Genomic DNA, 20,846 nt, shown 5'->3' on the forward strand with positions numbered 1-20,846 from the left:
CGTGCAGTTTCCTTAATATGTATTTGTCCTGGTACCGACTGGAAACACAACTTAACGGTATTTGTATTTCAGTTTTGCTCGATTCATTCTACTTCATTCTTTAGATAGGACTTTTCCTGTTGGGACTTTTATTCATGTTTTTCTGTATGTTGTTTTTTCATAGCATTTATGTGTTTCAATTCTTTTAAATGTGCATTTCAGATACTTTGTTGTCTGTGCTGAAAGAGGTTGTCTGGTAATACTTATTTTAATATTCTTTTCACTATTTCAGCTAACACATATGTAGAAAATTATTCAGTTGCAGTGTTTTAATGACAGATTTCCTGTAAAGTTCATGAACAAGTTGATATCAGAATGATAGAGAAATGATAGATGAAACCAATCTGTGAATATTATGTCACTTTTTTCTATAAGTGTTCCTGATCACACTTAGAACTAAACACACACACACAGTTGTTTCTCAAGAAAGGCCGACACCGGTTCACAATCTTTCTTTTGACATTTGCAGGCGATGAATTCCATACGTCAGTATGAATTTAGAATCGTACAACCAGTCAGCAGCTACCCATAAACCAAACCAACCTATTAAGTCGAGCGGGCAGAAGCTGTGATTCCCAGTGTAACACCGTAGAATGATGGCTAGTTTTCGGTAAGCGATTTACATGTTCCACCGGTGCATTTCCCTCTGGTCCTAATGTCTTTAGTCAGAACTGTAGCCTTGTCAGTAACTGCTTGACAGTTTTAGGGGTACCCTGAGCTGTGTCTGGCTCCAGTTGGAGTTCTTGACCTTCCGCATTTGCCTGCTTCCAAGATGGTGCGGATCGGCTTTGCATTTGACGTTTCAGGCTTTGCCCGGCTTAGTCGAAGAAATAATTCATTTTAAGATAGGCTGTGCTGTATTGATCTGTTTTACTTCCAGTAATTGTCATAAATATAATCACATATTGGTCTTTGCTTGTGGGTTCTGGTGTTTCAATCATTAAAAGTTTCATTTTTCTGCAATTGTGGTGGGGAAATTCTGCATTTTTTTTTACTAAAAATTGCATATTGTTAAAGTAAATACTCATTTTGATACATCATTTTTCAAAATAAATAAGCTTAAATTTACATAAAACATACTATAAGCATTAACTAGTGATATCACAGTTGATTTCATGAAAATCTGATTGAAATTTTCAGAAGGAAGGCAAATTTTATAATGTGCCTTTTTTCTTCAAAATTCCGGTTTCCGAGCCAATTTCTCCGCAAAGTAGGTCTAATGTTTGAAATGTTTCTGCGGTACAAAATTTTCTTCGCGATAACAATGTCTTGTGTAACTTTTCTCGCAAACCCCTAAGTTACAAGATTTTGTGGGAAAAATTTGGCTAAATTAAAAATTTGATAAGATTTAGGTGTCACCCCGGTATAGAAGTACTTCCGGGTCGTTGTATCCTAGAAAGTAGTTCTTTGAAATTTTGAAGTTCCCAATTTAACGCTATCCCTACTTTGACATGTTATATTCCAAATGTATTTATTGATACTGTGTACATTTTTTGTCATTTCTGATGTCTTTAACAGTTGTTTTATGTGTGTTTTTCAGGATTACAGTTCTGTGCGGAAGGATTAAAAAACTACACCAGACTGGTGGCCATGACAGATGTCAGTGGGAAATTTAAACATGGACTATATACTTTGATGTATAGCAAAAATGTTCATCCTTGATGGTGGTGTTTTTCTGTGATATATTGACTGGGATAGTATTATTCTTCAGAAATACAGAGCTGTCAATGCTGCAATTTTGTTGTGAAATTCCCAATCCATGTCCAAAAGTGCTTGTTTTACTATACAGCAAAGAAGGAGAAATTGTACCGGGCCGACACCTTAAGTCACAGCTGTTTCTAATCCCGTACCGTACCCGTACCGTACATTCGTAAACTATAGGTTTTGTTTAAAAAAAGGCGGAAACTTTCATCGTTCTATGACATCAAAATGCTTCAGAAACATCTTAAAATCCGCTTATTAAGAAATCTGCCGTTTGATAATTTTATGTATATATTTCAAAGTCATTTGCTCAAACACTGAAAGAGTATTTCGTACCAACATGCGTTGTATAAATGTCCGCCACACCCCGCCTCGTTGTAATTTGATTTAAGCCAAATCTGATATGGTGACCTATCAATTTTCTTTTTGTTTCAGATTAGGTAGATATAACCAAAGGTATGTGCAGAGTTTGATTAAATTCTATTATGTGAAACTCGATAAAATAGCAGAAGTACCAACAGTAGTTTAGAAAGTAAGGTTATTTAAACAGTATGACCTCGCTTGACCCCTTGCCCTCTTTTAAAAAATTCAATGCCGGACAATTCAAAAAACTACTTTTGTTTTTTTTAATAAACGTAAGCAGACTAAAGCGTCCCCAGAAGTTTTTAGATTAAAATAAAGTACTGAAAAATATATATTTAACTTTAAAAAATATCTTAAAACCGATATTAACTTTACACACTATCATTAATTCTCTCTAGTTAGAAATCAATAACCGTCCGCGTCATTTTTGCCAGCGTGGCAATTCTCCCCGGCGAGAATTATTCACTCTAGTGAGAAATCAATAACCGCCCGCGTCATTTTTGCCAACGTGGAACTTAACTGTCATTTTTGCCAGCGTGGCAATTCTCACCGCGAGAATTATTCTCACTGGTGAGAATTAATATTCCTGATTTTAGTTACTATATATGTTAAGCCGTGTTGAGTTTTGTCCCTTTGATCAAATAAAAAAAAGTTTTTCCAAATTAATCATGTGCAGGATTGTTTTACAATTTCTGCAGGATATCAATGTTAGTCAATGAAACATGTAATAGGAAGTGATAGTTCGTTCATTATGTTTTACATTGTTTACTCTCAGTGTTTTATACAATAAATCATAAATGTTTATACCATTTTGTAGCATTTTTATGAAAAATAAACAATAATATCCACAGAGCGTACTTGTTTTGTCTTGATATTGTATGATTTAAATTTAAATACATATAATATAGATGAGTTTACAAAATAAAATATATTGTTTGAAAGAAAGAAGATTTACTGATAATATAAATCCCCATTATGTTACAGCAAAAAACGGGAAAAGAATGATAATAGCTACCTGTTCATCTTGTGGAAGAATGAAATCAAAATTTGTTAAAAGTACTATCAAAGCAGGCAATTACGATATCCATAAAGCAATATTACCTTTATTACCTAAAAAAGGTTTAATTTCCAGGATATAACTATTGTGGGCCAGGAAATCCTTTAGATAATGGACCTCCTGTCAACGAACTGGACGCAGTATGTAAGACCCATGACTTTTGCTACGACAGCGGTGTAAAAAAAAGTACATGTGACAAACAAATGCTTTCCAACTTAAATAACACTAAATCAAAAACATTTGGAGAAAAGATTGCAAAACATTTAGTTGTAAAACCTGCAATTAAAACGAAATATAAACTTGGTTTTGGACAAAAACGAAAGTCAAAATACGGGAAAAGGGGGTAGACTATTTACTCAAAAAGAGCCCCGAAATAACTGTACCAAGGTACCGCTGGAGTGATGAATTAGCAGAAGAATTACACAAACCAATTAAAAGAAAATTTAGGAAACGAAGAGTGATTGTCCACGACATTGATGATTTTTGGACAGCTGATTTAGTTGACATGCAAGCTTTTTCAAAATATAATAAAGGAGTAAAGTACTTGTTAACCGTTATTGATATATTTAGTAAATATGCTTGGGTTATTCCATTAAAGAATAAAACTGGAGAATCTGTTACTGAAGCATTTGAAAAAATAATTTCTGGAGCTTCAGCTCCTGATGAGCTTCACGCTCGGCCTGAAGACAGAACACCAACAAATTTATGGGTAGATGAAGGAAAAGAATTTTATAATAAAAAGTTTGAATCATTTTTGAATAAAAGTAAGATTAACATGTATCATACATTTAACGAAGGAAAAGCTGTAGTTATTGAAAGATTTAATAGAAGTTTAAAAAGAATAATGTGGAAATATTTTACAGCAAATAATACTTATACTTATTTAGATAATTTACAGGATATGGTTGATAAATATAACAAAACAAAACATTCTAGTATAAAAATGACACCAACCGAAGCCAGTAAAAACTTAAATAAAGGTACTGTTTACTTTAACTTATATGGTAATTTAAAGATACCAAAGAGTAAAGCAAAATTTAAAATTGGTGATCGTGTTCGCTTAAGCAAACTTAAAAGACATTTTGAAAAAGGATATACACCAAACTGGACAGAGGAGATATTTATAATTCATGGAATTAATAATACAAATCCCAGAACATACACTATAAAAGATTTAAATAATGAAATAATTCAGGGTTCATTTTATGAGCACAAACTTTTACCTACTACACAAGAAGTTTTTAGAATAGAAAAAGTTATCAGACGAGACTATAAGAAAAAACAAGCTTTAGTAAAATGGAAAGGTTACAATGAAAAATTTAATAGTTAGGTTCTGTTTAGTGAATTGGAAGAAATGTAAATTGAAAATATATTATATAAATGAGTAATAAAAATCTAATTTCTAATAATGGAATAGAAACAATAGATCAAATAATTATTCACTTAACTAAACTAGCTGCTGCTTACAGAAAAAGTTATAAGTTTTGTGGAAGAGTAAATACAGGGTTACAGATTACAACAGGTATCTTTGGCTGCTCAGCTGCGTTAGCACTTGTTCCAGCTATTCCTATATTTGTAGCAGTTGCTGGTGCTGTTCCATCAATAATTACTATACTTATTAATAGACTAAAAGTTGAAGACAAAAAAACTATTTTAAAATTGCATCACCACAAAATAAAACAACTTATAACAAAAGCACACATTGCAGCTTTAGCTGTTCATGGCCCTAATGATCCTGGAAAAGTAAATAAAGAAGAAGAGACAAAAATTATTCAGGATATTTTTACAATACTGTTAGAAATACAGAAAGAAAAAACTATTCAATGCCTTTTGAAACATATATGAATGAATTTAAACTTAACGGATATAAAAGTTAAAAAGAAGAAGAGTTATATTAAAGATTTTTTCTATAAGTATTTTATATAAATGAGAAAAATTATATCAGTCGAAGGTAATATTGCATCAGGAAAAAGTACGTTATTAGATATTATTAAAGAATATAATCCTAATTTTAATATAATTCCAGAACCAATTCATGAATGGCAAAATGTTATGAACCCAAGCGGAAATTCATATAACCTTTTTGAACTTGCTGCTCAAGAACCTCTAAAATATTCATTTCCTTTTCAATTAGCAACTTTAAACAGTCACATAAAAGTGTTAAATTCTGCTAAAAACTTTGATGGTGTTTCTTTTCTTGAACGATGTTATTTAACTAACAGCAATGTTTTTACAAAACAATATCACGTCACCGGAGTTATAAATGATCCCGAATGGGCAGTATACAATCTTTTCTTAATTGATCATGTTATTAAAATACATGGAAAAACCCCAATTGATGCTTTTATTTATGTTAAAACTGATCCTAAAATATGTTTCCAAAGACTTCAAAAAAGAAACAGAACTGAAGAAAACAGAGTTGGTTTAGATTATTTAGAAAAACTACACAAATTACACGAAGAATGGTTAAACAGAATGTCTCAAGAAGGAATTAAAATTTTAACAGTTGATAACAATTTAGAAAAAATAACTTTAAAATCTTATTCAAAAGATATAGATAATATTAACCATTTTTTAAATGTTCTTTAGGCGTGTTTTTAGAGATTTTTTTCTATAAGTATATTATATATAGATGGTTAATAGAAAGGTAGATAGAATGATTATGCCAAAATTATCTAGCACTTTAGGAGAAATAATGAATCCAGACAAAAATTCATATAAAAAAGTTCTTAAAAGAAGAAATGTTATTAAATCAAAACTTGATCAAATAGTTAGCGATGAATATAAAAATCATGTCATTGATAAATTACAAAATGTTATAGATCCTTATCTATTAGAAAGGAATTTATTTGAACGGGACTGTGGTTGTCTATTAACTGAAGAAGAAAATGTCGAAAGGTTATGTGATTGTCCCAGACCAAACAATCATCGAAACAACCCTAAAAGAGTTATTGCAACCGATTGTGACACTAATGAAGAAAAAATATATAAAAGCACTTACGCAACATTTAAAGACCTCGGTATTAATTCAGGGTTAATAAAAATGTGCTGTGAAGGGAAAAACAGAGTAAAAAGTGGAATATCAAAAACTAATGGAAAAAGATATAAATTTAAATATTTTATTTCTTCTTAAACTTTATTTATTTTATTATTTTTTTTTAATCCTTTTTTGCTTAACGAATTTTATTTTCTAAATATAATATATAGATGGAAATTGAGAGATCTTCAAAGCAATATTATAAGAAATTTGAAATTAAAATTGAATATAGACAAGATCCAAAAAGTCAATTATATTTAACTATAAACGACTCTTATGAAATACTTAAATCTGAACTTAAAGTTTTAAAAGTTATAAAAATAAACGTTGTTTTAAAAATAACTTTTGTAAAAATGAGTACAACAGATACAATATATAAATCAGCTTATTTTCAATCAAAGGCTTTAATTATTATTAATACAAATGAAATAAAAAACACTTTACGTCAAACCTTTGATGAAATAATAAATAGAATTGGTAATTGGATTTCAGAAGGAAGTGGCTGGAGAATAAAGTCAGTTGATGCTCATTATATAAATAGATATAAATATACACCACTGGCTGCTTCAAGTTATTTAGAATTACCAAAACCATTACAACATCCAAGAAAAGGATTGATAAATATAAAGAATGATGATAACGAATGTTTTAGATGGTGTCATTTAGCGTACAAATTTCCTGTTAAAGAAAACCCCCATAGAGTTTCAAAATATAAAAAACATATAAACGATCTTGATTATACTGGAATTAAATTTCCTGTTACATTAAATCAAATACCTAAAATAGAAGTTTTAAATGATATTTCATTTAATATATTTGGTTATGAAGAACCTACGGGAATTTATCCATTGTACATATCAAAATATCAATACGAAGAACACTGTGACATGTTGTTAATTAATAATAACGAAATAACTGATGATGACTGTAAGTGGGCTGAAGCCCCCGAGGGTTCCGAGGAACTCCATGAAGGTAATCTGATTAATGAACAAATCTACAAGATCCTTTGGAAGGATAGAACGCAACAAAGCAATTTAATTGCAGACTTGTTTTGAGTCTGTTCATGAGAGGTAATGAAATGCGCACCTGTCTAAGTTTAAGCAGAATTCGAATACAGTAAAACTGAGAGATAGTCAATAAAATCTTGAAGATCCTTCGAAATATTAGAACAAATCAAGCATACTTATAAAAACCGAGTCTGTTAAAGAAAGGTAATGAAATATGTAAAACTGTTCACATCACCTAGCACCGGCTTAAGCGGATTTCTTCATTTATATTCCAAGTATACTGTGACTTCCAAACATTGTTTAATGTCATCAACCCTTAAGCCATAGGAGAATTTTCAAGACACATTGAAGAGTTCGTGTCCAGTACATTTCCAATATCTGGCAATAATTAACTTGACTACAGGAATGCAACCATTAAATCATAACAAGAAGTTTTATCTACCTGTTATCATCCTTTGTGGAGCATCGAATGCAATTCTTGTCTTGATCAGAACATTTGTTTGTGCAGTTGCGACCATAAAATCCATCTTTACATCCATAGACACAGTCCTCAGACGTTGCGTTACATATTTCATTTCCTCTGTCGTCGGAAGGGGCACAGTTCTGTGGACATTCAACGGTGCAGTTTGTTCCAGCAAACCCGTCCCTGCAGCCATGCAAACATTCTCCTGTTGTATGATTACATGTTCCAGTCTCGTTCTCGGATGGAAACATGCTGTTTGCAGGACATTCAAAAGAGCAATCTGGTCCAGCAAACCCATCCTTGCAGCCATGCAAACATTCTCCTGTTGTATGATTACATGTTCCAGTCTCGTTCTCGGATGGAAACATGCAGTTTGCAGGACATTCAAAAGAGCAATCTGGTCCAGCAAACCCATCCTTACAGCCATGCAAACATTCGTTTGCGTGTAGTCACATGTTCCCGTCTCGTATTTGGATGGAAGCATACAATTTGAAGGACATTCAAAAGAAAAATTGGTTCCAGCATAACCGTCCTTACAGCCAAGAAGACATTCTCCGTTTGTATAAATGCAGGTTTCTGTCCCATCAACTGTTGGAAGCGTGCAGTTTGCGGGGCATTCATAGGAACAGTCTGGTCCAGCAAAACCTTTCAGACAACCAAGCAAGCATTCTCCGCTTGTAGAGTCGCAGGAATCCTTTCCATCTGTTACCGGGAGCAAACAGTTTGTGGGGCATATATAAGAGCAATTAGGACCTGCACTACCTGGGGAACAACCATGTAAACATTCTCCGGTCGTGTAATTACACATCTCGGTATTGTTTTGAAGTGGATGCCAACAGTAAATGGGGCATTCAAAAGAGCAGTTCGGACCATCATATCCCGACATGCAACCGTATAAGCATTTGCCAGTTATATCACATGTTTCAGTGTTGTTAGCAGGAGGTTTGGCATATATATATATATATATATATATATATATATATATAATGGAAAATATTAAAAGTTACTCCTGGACAAGTATATAATAAATAAAAAAGAAAAACATCCAAAGGGTTTCCTCTGTCTGTACCCATTGGATGTTTTTCTTTTATATATATATATATATATATATATATATATATATATATATATATATATATATATATATATATATATATATATATAACTGCTCTTCGTATCGTAAAAGAGTGCTGAAATATTTTCGTTTTTTTTTAATTTAGGTGAATTTCGATAGGTTATCAAGGGTCACAAATTAAATCAGTGGGTCTCAAAATTATAGAAACATATTATCTAAACTCTAACTTCTCTTCTCTACATAAAATCCAAGCAGAATGTGTACCTTGATAAAATATATGAAAATATGGGAATATGAAAATATGTAATGAGGCCACTTATGACATACACGTGACAATTTTAATGTATATCAAGCAGAAAATGGTTTCTGTGTGTATTTCAATGTTTTTTCTATGTTTTTACATGGTGACCTAATTTTGAGCCCAAATGATCAAGTTTCCAAATTATTTTACATTGTATATTGTATAAATACTCTGATCAAAATGCGGCATAAAGGAGTATTTTCTATATATACTTTGACCTAGGACAAGCGATACAGATTTTAAACATACCACCAGGCAACCCTGCTTTCATTTAGACCTAGTAAAAATATTTAACACTGACCAGGGACCTATATTTTTTTACCCAAGATAATGCAGTAACTAACTTGCCCGAAATTTTGTTTTAGCAAACATTCAGACTGAGTTTACTGTTTTCACCTTGATCTACCGTTTACACATTTCTATTTTTTCGCACACAGTGATGGATTTAATAACGTTTGCCGGCAGCTAATAAGGCGAACCCTATGGCGAGTATTGCGTTTCCCTGGTGAACACAGATCGTCATTATATTGCTTAAAATTATATATCACTAAAAAAAAATCATACAGATTAGTTTGAACAAATGATCGCGAATAATTCTACTGAGAGTTGAGGTCACCAATATATCCAAAGGGCTTCTGCAGACGTTAATACACAAAAACATGCATCGTTGCTCTTCTTGCATAAAAAACGTCACGCGACGGCTAAATGTATTGTTCTCATATTTGATGACTTTACAATTCCAATACATTTTCGAAGTACCATTCTGTCGTTCATTTTTTCGGGTACGGATGAGTACGAACGAAATGACAAGCTTTCAAACATTTTCACACAAAGTGTCCGGTAAATTAGATAAAACATACCGACTAGTACTTACCGAAATTATTAATATGATTCCTAAAAACAACAATCGCACAGGTTACACGCGCTTCTTATATATTCACGGTTCTGGACAAAAACTGAATCGCCGCCGAATTCATATATAGAGGAGTTAACAATGGGAGAAGCGAGTACGTACATTTTGGGGGATAGTGCGTCTAGTGTTGGTAACTGATACAACAAAGCATACTATAATGGAATAGGTTGCGTGTTTTGTGCTACAAGAAGAGGTAATAATGAAAGAAACAAGACGCATAAACCGGATGTCAATCTGTGCCGAAATAAATGTACGTCCAAAACGTGATACACTGGCGGATCCGGTGAAAGAAGTAAATATTATGCAAAATGGATATTTTTAGCCATGTTCTAGACTGTGATGTTTCTCTAATAACGTTGATAATTTTACGTCACTGACAAAAACGTAAGTAAACTATAAACTAACTTTAATGTTTTTGAACCTATTTATAAAGTTTGAGAAAAAAAACAATAAGCACTTTGATATTTTATACACGACAGGGCGGAAGTATGTGTTTACAGAAAAAAAAGAAGAAAAATATTATATGCTTGCAGATCCATGAAGGTAATCTGATTAATGAACAAAATCTACAAGATCCTTTGGGAGAAGAGAACGCAACGAAGCAATCTAATTGCACACTCGTTTTGACTTAGTCTATTCATACGAGATAATGAAATGTGCAACACAATTTATGCCCTTGAGCATCTGTTTAAAGAGTAAGCAGAATTCTGTGTACAGTAAAACTGAGAGATAATCAATAAAATCTATAAGATTCTTTGAAATATTACAACAAATCAAGCAAACTTATAAAAACCGAGTGTGTTCAAGAAAGGTAATGAAAATATGTAATACCTTCACATCACCTAGCACCGGCTTAAGCGGATTTCTTCATTTATTTTTTAAGTATACTGTGACTTTCCAAACTCAGTTTAAAGTATCAAACCTTAAGCCATAGGAAATTTTTCAAGATACATTGAAGAGTTCGTGTCCAGTACATTTGCAACATCTTGCACGAATTAACTTAACTATAGGAATGCAACTATCAAATCATAACAAGGTTTTATCTACCTGTTATCATCCTTTGCAGAGCATCGCATGCAATTCTTGTCTTGATCAGAACATTTGTATGTGCAGTTGCGACCATAAAATCCATCTTTACATCCATAGACACAGTCCTCAGACGTTGCGTTACACATTTCATTTCCTCTGTCTCCGGAAGGGGCACAGTTTTGTGGACATTCAACGGAGCAATTTGTTCCAGCAAACCCATCCTTGCAGCCATGCAAACATTCTCCTGTTGTATCTTCACAAGTTCCAGTCTCGTTCCTCCTGGCACAAAATTCTCAGTTTTCCAGCAGTGCCCCGCACATTCAAAAGAGCAATCTGGTCCAGCAAACCCATCCTTGCAGCCATGCAAACATTCGCCTGTCGTGTAATTACAGGTTCCCGTCTCGCTTTTGGATGGAAACATACAATTTAAAGGACATTTAAAAGAACAATTGGTTCCAGCATAACCGTCCTTACAGCCAAGAAGACATTCTCCGTTTTTATAGTTGCAGGTTTCTGTCCCATCAACTGTCGTGCAGTTTGCGGGACATTCATATGAACAGTCTGGTCCAGCAAAACCTTTAAGGCAACCAAGCAAGCATTCTCCGCTTGTAGACTCGCAGGTATCATTTCCATCTGTTACCGGGAGCAAACAGTTTGTGGGGCATATATAAGAGCAATTAGGACCTGCACTACCTGGGAAACAACTATGTAAACATTCTCCGGTCGTGTAATTACACATCTCGGTATTGTTTTGAAGTGGAGGCGAACAGTTAATGGGGCATTTAAAGGAGCAGTTTGGACCAGCATATCTCGACATGCAACCGTATAAGCATTCGCCAGTTATATCACATGTTTCAGTGTTGTTAGTAGGAGGTTTGGTACACGTCATGGAACATTCAAAAGAACAGTTTGACCCTCCATAATCTTGCAAACAACCAAATAGGCACTGTCTGGAAGTTTCATTACAAGTCTGTGTGTTTAACTCCTCGGCTTTTCCACAGTTACTTGGACATTCAACGGTGCAGTTTGGTCCGGCATAACCATACTGACATCCGAGTAAACATTCTCCGGTACTGGTGTTGCACGAGTCGCCTTTCGGGCTGCTTGAGAACCTACAGTTCAATGGACAAGCATATGCACAAGTTGGTCCGGCGTAACCTAATTTGCAACCATGTAAACAGTCATTTGTTGTAGCATTGCAAGTTTCTGTGCTGTTTTGGAGAGGCTGCAAGCAATTAGGTGAACATTGTACTGAGCAATTACGTCCGGTATATCCTTGAATGCACCCGAACAAACACTCACCGGAAGTGATGTTACATGGTTCTGTCGAGTTTGATGGATCTGGTGAGCATTCGCTGCTACAAGTAATGTTTTCTGCTCTGGAAACAGCTGCAAAAGACATAGATTTATGTCAGTAAAAGAAGTGAATTACTTTAGGTGGTACTATTTGGTGTATAAGGTAATTATAGAGACGGAAACGGACAAATTACTCACGTTTTATGTTTCATTTTACAAACTTGTCACTTGACATTACATATACATATTCATACAGAACATCATGATCGACTTTACAAGACTCGAATGGATTGTGACCCCGTTTGAGCTAGGCCTTATTTTAAAAAAAAATTCGATACATATACTACAGTGAATAAGCAACAATCAATTTAGTTTTATTGCCTTTAAAGGACATTCATCACTAAATCAAGTTAAACTTTAGAGTGATTTATTTAACAAATCATAAACAATACATACTAATTTAAAATTTGACGGTAGAAAATAACTGATCAAAATAGTAAATTTTATTTCAGGATTTGATAAACAAATTGTTTGCTTTAAATGTGTCTGTTATACCTTTGACTCATGTAGTTATTTGGCATTTTCGATAGAAATTCGTTTACTACAACGAGCTGTATATAATATGAGATTAGAACAGGCATAAAATGTAATTAAATGTAAAATGAAAAACGTAAAGTTTAATTTGCAATGACTTCATCATTCATCTTTTTACAATAATATCTTTCCATCTAGTAATTTTGCACATACTAAAGCAAAACACGAAAAATTCGAAACCTTAAACATGTCATATTACTTCTATTTTTACAACTGTAGATTTTCATGAAACCTAGATCTTAACGATAACATAAACATCTTTAGAATTCTAAAGTTAAATTATTCAGTTTAGTTTAAACGTATTTTATTGCTCCTTTTTATAACATGTACAATGAGATATATATATATATATATATACAATTAATGATATCAAAAGTAGCAAAAGAGTTGAACCACGAGTTCTAACAACATCAGTAAACGGTTCTCCCCTACAATATTTCACAATAGTTGTACAGCAGCTAGACGGTTACATGCCAAAAAAGGAAGATTATAATAAACAGACCAAATGTCAATATTGTTTGAAAACAAGACAAAAGAATTTAAGAGAAGGGAAAAAAATGTTGTTGAGAGTTCAGCATCCTAAGGCCATCCGGAGTGGGTACAAGTAGTATCATTTGCCTTATTGCCGACAGACATTGGGGTTTTATACAATATGTATAAGTTAATTTACACATATATATTCATTATCTACTTTCAATGCGTTGAGTGGACTTTATGTATTTCTGAACTTCGCTGAAAATTACTGAGTTTTCTTTATTGGAAAGAGTTTCTTTTCCAAACAGGAGAGTATCTAGACTTAATGGATGAAACGTACGTGTCGCGCGAAAAAGTTGTATTCTTTGATAATTATATAATGGACACTTAAAAATATTGTGTTCTGCATCCTCCATACTGTTTCCACAATTACAAGTAGAGTTTATCCTCAAATTATTTCTACAAAAATCTGCATTAAGATTACTACAACGATTTCTGATGCGTGCATGATGAACTGCCAGACTTCTTTCTCCATTTAGAAAAAACTTAGGAACAATAGGTGGTTTAAATTTGTTTTTAAGACGAGATTTAAAGATATTTAAATTATCAGCATTCCTTATAGATTCTTCTAAATTATTCCAAAGGTCTATTGAAGATGGAACAAAGGAATTCGAGAAAATATGTGTCCGACGTGAAATTGTCACATAGTTGTTACCGTTTCGAAGAGAGTATGGTTTAGAGTTCGCGACATTATTAGGAAATAGATCTACTACATAACCTGGCACAATACCACGGTGAACTTTATATACGGTAACTAATTTCTGTATTTTTCTTCTATCTGATAGTGATACCCAACCTATTTCTTTAAGAAGTCTTTCAATTGAAACAGATCTCGTTAGACCAGTCACTACACGGGCAGCTTCGTATTGTAATTTTTCAAGCAATGCCTTATCATTTTCTGTGCAGCCGTCCCAGACTATTGAGCCGTATTCGAGAATTGGTCGCGTATAGGAAATGTAGATTTGATTAAGGGTTGTTCTATTAAGTTTAAATTTCAGAGCTCTCATGGAGCCAAGAACTTTAGAGGCAGATGACATAATATTACATATATGTTCATGCCATCTGCCATCCTCACTAAAGGTAAGGCCAACATGTTTATGATGTTCAACAAAATTTAGCTGAGTGTTTTCAAAAAAGAGAGACGGACGCTGGTCTTTACTCAAGTTTTATTCGGATTAAAGTTAACCAACCATTGGTGGGACCATTCTTGTAACATGATCTTCACTTTTTCTGTCAGATAAATCAAATGGGCACTCCACATAGTTAGTGTCAATAGTTTGCACATATCTGTCAAATAAAGTACTCGATTCAATAATAGAGAGTTTGAGATTTCAACCTTCGCCTTCCCCTTCAACGTCTCTTGCGAAGTTAACGTATGAAGTTGAAGTTCGATTAAAATTCCTTGAGATTTCAAACATTAGAATGAACCTTACTTCTTTTAATCCGCCCATTCAATTTATCCATAATTATGATCGTTTTTTTCGTGCATTTTGATACCAATTGTCCGAAAGGGCATGAATTTTACAAGAGGTTTTAAAAACGAAAAAATGAAAAATAAATAAAAAAAACCATTTCAATTAATATAATCATCGCATGGATATTAGAGCGATTACCAAAAAAAAAAAAAAAAAAAAAAACCGATAAATGAACAATGTAAAAACTCGTTAGTGTTGCTCCAAACATTTTGTTTACTTTTACACTTTGATTAATCTGACCTATTACATACTGGCACGTAGTAATTTATCAGACTGAAATGAAATGAAAGTTATAATTACGTCATGAGTTGGACTAATATAGGACGTGGAATGTTTTCTTAACGTTGTAATGGAAAAAATCGCGTGACGTCCATGGCGTCCACGAGCACGTTGCGACAACAAGTTGACGTCATTTTCGCGGAAAATATTAATGCGCGTCAGTTTGATTTGTTTATTGCGTTTTCGGAGAATTTGTTTCCGTATTTTTTCCTGTCTTTCGTGACAGAACGATAATTTAGATATAAATTAATTATTTGATAGTGGATATGTAATAAAAAGGTTATCAACTTTGTATGTGGATATATGCACTCGTTCTTTCGCGGACAATTTTGCGCTCCTAAAGTCGCGCAAGAGAACTCGTGCATATATCCACATACAAAGTTAATAACCTATTATGGTCATATCAACGTGATAATGACACTCTGTATGACTCTGTATAATGCCAAACTCTCAGACAGCACAATATGATTTTAATATACTATTTTATAAGTAAAGCATCTGCGGATCCAGGAATTTTGGTTAGAGGGACACCAACATTAAAAAGGGGGCACCCATTTCGGGGGGGGGGGGGGGGGGGGGAAGGGGGGGAGGGGGGTAGGGGTAGGGTAGGGTCACACCGAGTTTCAAGACCGACTTTCTTTTTAAAATGTAAGAATCAAAGGGGGAAATAACCCACAATGTCCCTCTGCCAGGCTCTGGTTTCGTGCATTTAAAGAATGGAGTTATCCCATACGGCTAACAGGAAACGTCTCTCATCATGATGTCATAAATCTGAAATTGTCTGATACTTCAGAAGAATTTTCCGTCTTACTAGTACCATTTTATGTTTATAATTAGAACGCAATTGTCGTATTGGTTGTCGTGTTGATTTTATTTGGATGTGAAAATAAAATGTTCCACCAAATGATAATCGCGCGTAATTATTATTTTTCAAGTAAAATGACTGTCATGCCATGTGCCTCCATCCAGATTTCAGTCTTTGATGCCGAGTATGTGGACATAGTAGATGTAAAAAGAATGAAGTTTCGACTTTCGTGATATCACATCTTCGGACGTTCAAAACTTCACTTCATACGACAAAAAGGCCCATCTGGTATAATCGATACCGCCTGGGGACATAAATATGCCGTAGAAGTTAAAGTTTGAACAAAATCTCACAGTTTCTCAAAATCAGTTGATAACTTCATACTTCCAGGTTAATTCAATGTATTTAGTTAAAATCATTAGCCATACAAAACTTCATTATTCTTATACCTATTGATATTGTTTTGCATCAAATTTAGTCTAATTATATATATGGATAATCAAATTACCTAATAAGCAGAAATTCTGAAACTAAGCTTTTTATTTCGCATAGTAATAAAGAGAAGTCTTAGGCTTACGTGATATTACATGGAAAACTTTAGTAGTAACGTGTGATATAAATAAAATACACGCATATCGGTGACGTTTTACCCAAAATATATATGTGAGACGTTGAAGGGGAAGGCGAAGTTTGAAATCTCAAACTCTCTAATATCTGAACGATCTGCTGTTCTGGCATTAAGATCGCCAATTACACAAACTCTGTATGAATCATTATATTTTCATACATAATTTTCTAATACTTCAAAGTAACCAACATCATGCATTCTAAAATATACAGAATCGTTGAAGCTCAAAAACATCAGATTTACATTGCCAAGTTTCACTACAAAAAATTAAATCAAAACTGGACACAAAATCAATAAAATCATTATCAGTAAGACAGTTTTTTAACCCTTCGACATTCCAAGATAAAATAGTCAGTTCACACTCTTCTCCCCCGTCCTACGTAGAAGAGGGATCGGGGTCAGGACAATAAAGTACATTGTTTATGTACAACTTATCTCGGACGAGATAGGCCGTGTGTCCGTCAGCACGAGCATGTACCATCTTCGGAACGAGATTTTTCCTGCGGGCTTGAACATCTTTTGGAAGCTGATCAAAGACTTCAAAATTTGAAGATATGAGAGACACAGTTTTGAGTGCTTGCTTTATCACTTGTTTCGAATCAGTGTCAAAGTTACAGATAATGGGCCTAGTCTTTCCTGGGATTCGGTTGGTTGGTGAACGATGTGCAAGGTTAATATGAATACGGGATCTAGCGTTTGTAATTTTAAATATTTTCTCACAGAACACATACACTTTCTCAGCACAATCTTCAGGGGCAGCCGCTGCTGCATACGAGCCCGTGCTGGGTTGCCAGTTGCTGAAGATGAAGTGTCCATGCTGCTGCCACCAGACGGCTCTGATGGTTGGTGTAGGGGAATTGATGGTGCACCGCCAGTCGGATCTTGTAACAAGAGTGGATGCTCAGAGATACCCAATATTACTAAATTGTCTCTCATAGAACGGCAAAGGACATCAATTACATCTTCCTGAAGCTGTTTATTTTGTTTATGTAATTTTTTATTATCTTCTGTCGAAACTTTTAGCTCACCCTGTAGTTTTTTCAAGTTTTTCTCGTGCGAGTCAGTTGTTTTCAACATATCATCAACTCTACCACATACGAATGTTTGACTGTTAGTAACGTCTTGGATTTGTGATTTGGTTTCAGATATTTGTGATCTATTTGTTGCAATGTCTGCCTCTATGTTAGTGAGTCTTGATAAAATCAGTGTTTGTTGTGATTCTATTGTTTCAAGTTTGGATAATTTGCAAAGAACATTGTCAAGTTTTAACGAAAGATCTTGATTCGAATGTTGTGTTGGATTACAAGATGGGGATTGGATCACGCCAAACGGGTTCGGGGGTACACTGCTCATGGGGAACACGAACGATGCATGCGGGCTCATGGTAGAATTCAGTGGAGAATTAGCACTGGTTTTAGAATTAGACACAGTTTTTACACCTGGAGGAACACTATTTGGTACCGAGGTAGGTGGTTTTGATCCCCTTTTCGATCCTTTTTTATTGTTTACATCGGCGCTGGCCGCCATTGTTATCACAGGATCCTCGGTATCACTTGAATTTGAACCTTTATGGACCTTCTGAGTTTTCTATTCTGCTTCGTTGACATACGTGATATAACATGTACTCGTTATTGTTACATTCAGTTTATAATAACTCTGATTTACCACATTTTACCACTTTTTAGAGCAATTTTACACGCCACAATTTCAAATTTCAAACGTCGACCGCCATTGTTGTTGTTGTTGAATACCGATAAACACGCCCATGTGTAGTCATTCACACGTTTAATAGCTTTGACCCAGTGATCGAGTCAATACACATTGTCACGTGACCTGTATATTCTATTTTTGTAAACAAAATACCTTAGTTAAATATAGTCTGTTTCAAAAGTTATAGTTTCCCTTTCCCGCTGCCGAAATGCTCCATAAAGATCATAATCATGAAAATGGTATTTGTTTTGCGTGTAGGACTGGGATGGGGCTAGAGACACATTCGTAGTACTGTAAAATACTTATTTGCTGTAGTGTGGATGTGCCCTTACCCCCCAAACATTTCAGTCAGTGAAAATGTAATTCTATTTCCTAGCATATTTTAGAATTGAAATTAATAACACCATGTCACGTATAATTGTATTGTATTTAGAGCAACTGTTCGCTCATACATCATGTAATATGATTTGAGATGAAATAAAGTGTTGTCCATGTCTATGTCTATGTCACAAATTTAGTTTGTTCCAATAATCATTATCACAATTTGGTGGACGGTACGTAGTACAGACTAAATATTTTTCATGCGGACCTCTAATTTCTACCCATATAGATTCATCTAGATAGTTTTCTACTTCGTATACCCTTTTCGATAATAATTTTTCCGACACATACAATAACATACCACCCGAATAAGCGCTGCAATCTTTTCGGTAGATATTACTGAAACCTTCTAAAGTTATAGATGTATCGGTGACATTGTTACTTAAATGAGTTTCGGTAAAACAAAGAATATCGTATTCTAGCCAATGGTCGGAAATAAAATTTACTTTATTTCTTAAGCTTCTAATATTTTGATGAAATATAGAGACAACTTTGCTCGGAGTTATTACTGTCTGGGCCAGGATTTAATGCAATATCTCCAGACAATATTATTTTCATAAGAATGAAAATAAGCAAATGCTGTGGTAATTCATGCAGTTCAATCGACTGAGGATCTGCCACATGATGATAACGTGTAATTTTGGAACTGAAACGTTTGTATTAAAAAAAATTTAAATCCAAAATTATCGCCATCGTAAGAAGACTTGCGTGAATATGGTATCCATTCGAATTGAGAAACATAACGCATTTTGTTACAAACCGAAGGAACAGCATAAAAATTAGTTTGGGGCTCAAATATAGTTCAAATAATGGGTATGTGTAAAATGACTCCGTTTTTAGGACACCCTTTGTCGCAATATAAAAAAGTCCTATTGCTGCTCGGTATGAATTTAAACAATTACCCATTTGGATACAAAATTAGAACATATTGAATCAGACTGAGCAGCAACATAGACCTGTACAAAAACAACAACTTGCAACCACCTAAGAACAATCTTAGGAAACTGAACTCCGAAAAACAAAAAATAGATTTTGCGAAGAAAATGTTCGCTAACAATAGTATAAATGGAATGAGTAATATTCTTTCTGTTTTACGTATTTGGAAAGAAGTGAAATAAAAATAGAATAGAATGGAGAGACAAAGTTGAAGTACGAAATACAACTTACTTTGGAAATTATACTTAACATTTAGTATAGAGTCAAGTTACTTAAAATGAAACAAAATGCAAATAAACGAGATGAATTTACATAATTTACACTATCATATAAATATACATATGTCATTCATCTAAAACCTACAACATGACCAATACACATTATCAAAAACTACATGTATATATAACATGATCTAAACGTGACACATAAACAAACTATAGAAATATGTGAAGTATATCAACTATTCACGATTTGCATGACCAGTGCAGTTTTTATGAATGAAATTCCGTAGTAACAAAATTTACTACTGTAATCTTATCGGTTTATACAAATGCTACACCCAATTCATTGGATGAATATCTTATTGCTAATGCGTGTGGTAACAGTTATTTTATAGTGTTTTGGGGATATATGTACATGGATACAAAATAGAATGAAACAGTTGTGCAGTTATGAGTGCACTTTCTCCAGATGTCATTCTCAAATTCATGAATACGCTAGTGAAATTCGTTTGTGAAATTATTCAATATAGCCAAATGTGGTATAGAAGACGCAACTTGACCCCGATGGTTGACCTTTGTATTATAATACATAATGAGGCACAACCTATTATTGAAAAGGAGTGTACGTAAAACACGAGCGACATGAGAAATTGGAAATATAAATTTGTGAAATTATAAATTAGTGTATTGGAACGTTTTAACTGATCAAATGTAAGTATACATACTTTGATAATGCTCTGTAAACAAACTAATTTCATATAAATATACATGGCTACCCTAATTACCCTTTATTTCTACAATGAAATAATCGATATGAATAATCAGCCGAAGGTCAACCATCGCGGTAAAGTTGCGACTACTATATATAATTATAACAACAATAACCCGTGAGTCGACCGTAAGATATGTGGATTTATAGGATTTTGGACAAATAATGTATGGAATAGTGCATTTATTTGATAATTCACCAGGGAAATGCAAAATATTCTCAAATAAACGGTA

At 33.8% G+C, this 20,846-nt stretch overlaps 1 pseudogene; it reads right to left on the reverse strand.

The window, feature by feature from the left end:
* Positions 1 to 20,846, reverse strand: part of LOC128546465 (multiple epidermal growth factor-like domains protein 6) — a 74,755-nt pseudogene that overhangs the window by 36,582 nt on the left and 17,327 nt on the right.

The sequence above is a fragment of the Mercenaria mercenaria genome, chromosome 10, assembly GCF_021730395.1.
Source record: "Mercenaria mercenaria strain notata chromosome 10, MADL_Memer_1, whole genome shotgun sequence".
In the NCBI taxonomy this organism is placed as follows: domain Eukaryota; kingdom Metazoa; phylum Mollusca; class Bivalvia; order Venerida; family Veneridae; genus Mercenaria; species Mercenaria mercenaria.